Here is an 8,060-nt window from a genome sequence, read left to right on the forward strand (position 1 = left end):
GCTTCAAGGGAATATAGTTAGTGTTTTTTGTTTCTTGACTGCTTATTTTTTTTATTATATAGCACTTTGTGGTATTATACTTTATGCCCTATAGTTCTAATACAGTGCTTTCCGTATTTATTACATAGTGTTTTAAGGTAATATTGTTAGCGCTTTTGTTTCTTCACTGTTTTTCCTTATTGTTATATGGTAAATTATGAGATTATAGTTTGACCTCTAGAGTTATAATTACAGTGTTTTTCTTATATATTACATAGTGCTTTAAGGGAATACAGTTAGTCTTATTTCTTTTTTTCTTTTTACGGCCTTTTCTTTTTATTATATAGCACATTATGGTATTATACTCTGTGCTCTATAGTTCTAATTACAATGCTTTCGGTATATGTTACATAGTCCTCTAAGGGAATATAGTTAGTTCTTTTTTTTCTTTACTGCCTTTTCTTTTTATTATATAGCGCTTTATGGGATTATAGTTTGTGCTCTATAGTTTGAATTACAGTGCTTTCCATATATCTTACATAGTGCTTTAAGGGAATACAGTTAGTGGTTTTGTTTCTTGATTGCTTTTTCTTTTTATTCATTGCACTATATGAAATTATACTTTGTGCGCTAGAGTTATAATTACATAGCTTTTTGTATATGTTACATAGTGCTTGAGGGAATACAGTTAGTGTTTTTTTTTATTGACTACCTTTTCTTTTTATTATATTGCAATTTTTTAGATTCTACTTTTTGCTCTATAGTTCTTATTGATGTGCTTTTGGTATATGTTACATGGTACTTTAACGGAATACAGTTAGTGCATTTTTTTCTTTACTGTCTTTTCTTTTTATTATATGGCACTTTTTGGGATTATAATTTATGCTCAATAGTTCTAAAACAGTGCTTTCCGTATTTGTTACATAGTGTTTTAAAGTAATAGAGTTAGCGCTTTTGTTCTTTCACTATTTTTTTTTGATACAGTATTTTATGAGATTATAATTTATGCTCTAGAGTTACAATTATAGTGCTTTTCTTATATGGTATATAGTACTTTAATGGAATACAGTTAGTGTTTTTGTTTCTTGAATGCCTTTTCTATTTATTATATAGCACTCTATGGAATTATACTTTGTGCTCTATAGTCATAATTATAGTGCTTGTCTTATTCGTTAAATAGTGTTTTAAGGTAATATAGTTAGCGCTTTTGTTTCTTCACTACTTTTCCTTTTTATTATATAGGACTTTATAAGATTATACTTTGTGCTCTAGAGTAATAATTACAGTACTTTTTTACTGCCTTTTCTTTTTATTATATAGCACTTTATGAGATTATACTTTATGCTTTATGGTTTAATTACAGTGTTTTTGGTATATGTTACATAGTGCTTCAAGGGAATATAGTTAGTTGTTCTCGTTTCTTGACTTTCTTTTTTTTATTATATAGCACTTTGTGGGATTATACTTTATGCCCTATAGTTCTAATATAGTGCTTTTCGTATTTGTTACATAGTGTTTTAAGGTAATATAGTTAGCTTTTTTCTTTTTCACTGTTTTTCCTTTTCATTATATGGTACATTACGAGATTATAGTTGTTGCTATGGAGTTATAACTACAGTGCTTTTCTTACATATTACATAGTGCTTTATGGGAATACAATTAGTATTATTGTTTTTTGACTGCCTTTTCTTTTTATTATATAACACTTTATGAGATTATACTTTGTGCTCTATAGTTCTAATTACAGTGCTTTTGGTATATGTTACATAGTGCTCTAAGGGAATACAGTTAGTTCGTTCTTTTTTTTTTTACTGTTTTCTTTTTATTATATAGCACTTTATGGGATTATAGTTTATGCTCTATAGTTTGAATTACAATGCTTTGCATATTTGTTACATCGTGCTTTAAGGGAATACAGTTAGTGGTTTTGATTCTTGATTGCTTTTGCTTTTTATTAATTTCACTATATGAAATTATACTTTGTGCGCTAGAGTTATAGTTACATAGCTTTTTGTAAATGTTACATAGTTCTTTGAGGGAATACAGTTAGCGCTTTTGTTTATTGACTGCCGTTTCTTTTTATTATATTGCAATTTTTGAGATTATACTTTCTACTCTATAGTTCTAATTGCAGTGCTTTTGGTATATATTACATGGTGCTTTAACGCAATACAGTTAGTGCATTTTTTTCTTTACTGTATTTTATGTTTATTATATGGCAATTTATGGGATTATACTTTATGCTCAATAGTTCTAAAACAGTGTTTTCAGTATTTGTCACATAGTGTTTTAAGGTAATATAGTTAGCGCTTTTGTTTTTTCACTGTTTTTTCTTTTTCAGATATTGCATTTTGTGAGATTATACTTTGTGCTCAATAGTTATAATTACAGTGCTTTTCTTAAATGATATATAGTGCTTTAATGGAATACAGTTAGCGCTTTTGTTTCTTGACTGCCTTTTCTTTTTTTTATATAACACTATATGCAATTATACTTTGTGCTCTATAGTCATAATTATAGTGCTTTTCTTATTCGTTAAATAGTGTTTTCAGGTAATATAGTAGCCTTTTTGTTTCTTCATTATTTTTCCTTTTTATTATATTGCACTTTATGATATTATACTTTCTGTTCTAGAGTTATAATTCTAGTGCTTTTTGCATATATAATATAGTGCTTTAAGGGAATACAATTAGTGCTTTTGTTTCTTGACTTCATTTTCTTTTTATTATAGCACTTTTTGGGATTACAGTATTTGCTCTATAGTTGTAACTACAGTGCTTTTCGTATATGTTACATAGTGCTTTAAGGGAATACAACTAGTGCTTTCATTTCTTGACTGCCTTTTCTTTTTATTGTATAAAACTTTATGTGATTATAGTTTTTTTTTCTATAGTTCTAGTTACAATGCTTTTCGTAAATGTTACGTAGTGCGTTAAGGCAATAGGATTAGTGTTTTTGTTTATTCATTGTTTTTCCTTTTATTATATAGTACTTTATGCGATTATAGTTTGGGGTATATAGTTGTCATAACAATGCTTTTCGTATATGTTACATAGCGCTTTAAGGGAATACAGTTAGTGCTTTTGTTTCTTTAGTGCCTTTTCTTTTTATTTTATAGCACTTTATGGGATCATATTTTGTGCTTTATAGTACAAATTACCATGCTTTTCGTATTTGTTTCATTGTGTTTCAAAGTAATATAGTTAACGCTTTTGCTTATTCACTAGTTTTCCATTTTATTATATTGCACTGTATGAGATTACACTTTGTACTATAGATATCTAGTTATAGTGCTTTTCGTATATGTTACATTGTGCTTGAAAGGAATACAGTTAGTGCTTTTGTTTCTTGAGTGTCTTTTCTTTTAATTTTATAGCACTTTATGGGATCATAGTTTGTGGTTTATAGTTCTAATTACAATGCTTTTCGTATTTGTTTCATTGTGTTTTAAAGTAATATAGTTAAGGCTTTTGTTTATTCACTAGTTTTCCTTTTTATTATATTGCACTGTATGAGATTATACTTTGTGCTATGGCGTTCTAGCCATAGCACTTTTTGGGATTACAGTATTTGCTCTATAGTTGTAACTACAGTGCTTTTCGTATATGTTATATAGTGCTTTAAGGGAATACAACTAGTGCTTTCGTTTCTTGACTGCATTTTCTTTTTATTGTATAAAACTTTATGTGATTATAGTTTTTTTTTCTATAGTTCTAGTTACAATGCTTTTCGTAAATGTTACGTAGTGCGTTAAGGGAATAGGATTAGTGTTTTTGTTTATTCACTGTTTTTCCTTTTATTATATAGCACTTTATGCAATTATAGTTTGGGGTATATAGTTGTCATAACAATGCTTTTCGTATATGTTACATAGCACTTTAAGGGAATAGAGTTAGTGCTTTTGTTTCTTGACTGCCTTTTCTGTTTTTTTTTTTATATAGCAATTTATGGGATTATAGTTTGTACTTTATAGTTATAATTAATGTGCTTTTCATATATGTTACATAGTGTTTAAAAGTGATACAGTTAGTGCCTTTGTTTCTTGTGAGTGTTTTCTTTTTATTATGTTGCACTTTATGAGATTATACTTTGTGCTCTAGAATTATAATTACAGTGCTTTTCCTGTATGTTATATAGTGCTTTAAGGTAATACAGTTAGTGCTTTTGTTTCTTGACTATTTTTTCTTTTTATTTTATAGCACTTTATGAGATTATACTTTGTGTTATATAGTTATACTACTGTGCATTTCGTATATGTTACACAGTTTTTTAAAGGGATACAGTTAGTTCATTTGTTCCTTGACAGCCATTTCTTTTTATTATATAGCACTTTGTGGGATAATAGTTTAAGCTCTAAAGTTCTAATTATAGTAATTTTCGTATATGTTCAATAGTGCTTTGAGGGAATACAATTAGTGCTTTTGTTTCTTGACAGTCTTTTCTTTTTATTATATAGCACTCAATGTGATTATACTTTGTGCTCTATAGTTATAATTACATGGCTTTTCGTATTTTTTAACTAGTATTTTAAGGTAATGTAGTTAGCACTTTTGTTTCTTGACTGCCTTTTCTTTTTATAATATAGCACGTTATGGGATTATAGTTTCTTCTCGATAGTTCTAAATACAGTGCTCTTCGTATATGTTACATAGTGCTTCAAAGGAATACAGTTAGTGTTTTTGTTTCTTCACAACCTTTTCTTTTTATAATACAACACTTTGTGGGATTTTACTTTTTGCTCTATAGTTCTAATTACAATGCTTTTTGTAATTGGGAAATAGTATTTTAAGGTAATATAGTTAGCACTTTTGTTTCTTCGCTGTTTTTCCTTTTTATTATATATCACTTTATGAGATTATAGTTTGTTCTCTATAGTTATAATTACAATGCTTTCTTATATAGTACATAGTGCATTATGGGAATACAATTAGTGTTTTTTTTTTTGACTGACTTTCCGTTTTATTATATACTTTTTTATGGGATTAGAGTTTGTGCTCTAAAGTTCTATTTACAGTGCTTTTCGTATATGTTACATAGTGCTTTATGGGAATACACTTAGTGCTTTTATTTCTTGACTGCCTTTTCTTTTTATTATATAGAACTTTATGAGATTATACTTTGTGCTATATAGTTATAATTACAGTGCTTTCCATATTTGTTACATAGTGTTTTAAAGTAATATTGTTAGCGCTATTATTTCTTTATTGTTTTTCCTTTTTATTATATAGCAGTTTTACGAGATTGTACTTTGGGCTCTATAGTTATAATTACAATATTTTTCGTATATGTTACATAGTGCTTAAGGGAATACATTTAGTGTTTTTATTTCTCTGCTACATTTTTCTTTTTATTATATACCACTCTTTGGGATTATAGTTTGTGCACTAAAGTTCTGTGTACACTTCTTTCCGTATATGTTACATAGTTTGTTGAGGGAATGCAGTTAGCACTTTTGTTTCTTGACAACCTTTTCTTTTTATTATATAGCACTATATGGGATTATACCTTTTGCTCTATATTCTAATTACGGTCCTTTTCATATTTTTAATTTGGTTTTAGGGTAATATAGTTAGCATTTTTTTTTCTTGACTGTCTTTTCTTTTTATCATATAACACTTTATGGGATTATAGATTCTTCTCTATAGTTCTAAATACATTGCTTTTTGTATATGTTACATAGTGCTTTAAGGGAATACAGGTAGTGTTTTTGTTTCTTGACTGTCTTTTCTTTTTATTATATAGCACTCTATGGGATTATACTTTTTGCTCTATAGTTATAACTGCATTGCTTTTCGTATTTATTAAATGGTGTTTTAAGTTAATATAGTTAGCCATTTTGTTTCTTGATTGTTTTTCCTTTTTATTATAGACCACTTTATGAGATTATACTTTGATCTCTAAAGTATAATTATAGTGCTTTTCTTATATGTTACATAGTGTTTTAAGGAAATACAGTTAGTGCTTTTGTTTTTGGACTGGTTTTTCTTTTTATTATATACCACTTTATGGGATTATGGTTTGTGCTCTAAAGTTCTATTTGCATTGTTTTTCGTATATGTTACATAGTGCTTTGAGGGAATACAATTAGTGTTTTTGATTCTTGACTGCCTTTTCTTTTTACTATATAACACTTAATAAGATTATACTTTGTGTCCTATAGTTCTAATTACAGTGTTTTTTTTTCCTCACTGCCTTTTCGTCTTATTACATAGCACTTTATGAGATTATAGTTTATGCTCTATAGTTCTAATTACAGTGCTTTTCGTATATGTTACATAGTGCTTTAAGAGAATACAGTTAATGCTTTTGTCTATTGATTGCCTTTTCTTTTTATTATATAGCACTATATGAGATTTTACTTTTTTCTGTATAATCGTAATTATAGTGCTTTTCGTATTAGTTAAAATGTTTTTTAAGGTAATATAGTTAACGCTTCTTCACTGTTTCTTCTTTTTATTATATAGCACTTTATGCGATTATACTTTGTGCTCTAGAGATATAATTATAATGCTTTTCGTATATGATACATAGTGCTTTAAGGGAATACAATCAGTTATTTTGTTTCTTGACTTCATTTTCTTTTTATTCTATAGCACTTTATGGGATTATAGTTAGTGTTGTATAGTTCTAATTACAGTGTTTTTCGTATATGTTACATAGTGCTTTGAGGGAATACAATTAATGTTTTGCTTCTTGACCGACTTTTTTTTTTATTATATAGCACTCTATGGGAATATACTTTGTCCTCTATAGTTGTAACCACAGTTCTTTTCCAATTTTTTAAATAGTGCTTTATATGAATACAATTATCACTTTATGGGATTATAGTTTGTGCTCTTTAGTTTGAATACAGTGCTTTCCATATTTGTTACATATTTTAAGGTAATATAGATAGCAGTTTTGTTTCTTCACCGTTTTCCCTTTTTATTATATAGCAGTTTATGAGATTATACTTTGTGCTCTACAGTTATAATTACAGTGTTTTTCTTATATGTTTTATAGTGCTTTAAGGGAATACAGTGGTGTGTTTGTTTAGGGGCTTGGATTTTCAGTTGGAATTTGAATAGTAGAAATTTTTGTATTTGAATAGTTGTATGATGTGATATAAATAGATGTTGATGTGATGTTTTGAAGGTAATATTAATTTTTAGTATAATATAAAAAATGAAAAAATATGTGTTTGATTTGATGTTTTTAGGGGGAAAAATGGATGAATAGTGTATTTAAAATCCAATCCCCCAAACAAACACACCTTAGTACTTTTCTTTCTTGATTGCATTTTCTGTTTATTATATAGCACATTATGGTATTATACTTTGTGCTATATAGTTATAATTACAGTCCTTTTCGTATATGTTACATAGTGTTTTAAAGGGATACAGTTAGTACTTTTGTTTCTTGACTGCCTTTTCTTTTTATTACATAGCACTCAGTGCGATTATACTTTGTTGTCTATAGTTATACTTACATTTCTTTTCGTATTCGTTAAATAGTGTTTTAAGGTAATATAGTTAGCGCTTTTGTTTCTTGACTGCCTTTTCTTTTTATTATATAGCAATTTATGGGATTATACCTTGTGTTATATAGTTTTAATTACAATGCTTTTAGTATGTGTTACATAGTGTTTTAAAGGGATTATACTTTGTGCTCTATAGTTATACTTACAGTGGTTTTTGTATTTGTTAAATAGTGTTTTAATGTAATATAGTTCACGTTTTTGTTTCTGGACTTCCTTTTCTTTTTATTATATAGCAATTTAGGGGATATACCTTGAGCTATATAGTTTAAATTACAATGCTTTTAGTATATGTTACATAGTATTTTAAAGGGATTATACTTTGTGCTCTATAATTATAATTACAGTGGTTTTTGTATTTGTTAAATAGTGTTTTCATGTAATATAGTTAGCGCTTTTGTTTCTGGACTTCATTTTCTTTTTACTATATAGCACTTTATGGAATTATATTTTGTGCTCTATAGTTCTAATTACAGTGTTCTTCGTATAAGTTACATAGTGCTTTAAGTGAATACCGTTATTGCTTTTGTTTCTTGACTGCATTTTCTTTTTATTATATAGCACT

The sequence above is a fragment of the Andrographis paniculata genome, unplaced genomic scaffold (assembly GCF_009805555.1).
Source record: "Andrographis paniculata isolate CXL003 unplaced genomic scaffold, ASM980555v1 Contig58END, whole genome shotgun sequence".
Taxonomy (NCBI): Eukaryota; Viridiplantae; Streptophyta; class Magnoliopsida; order Lamiales; family Acanthaceae; genus Andrographis; species Andrographis paniculata.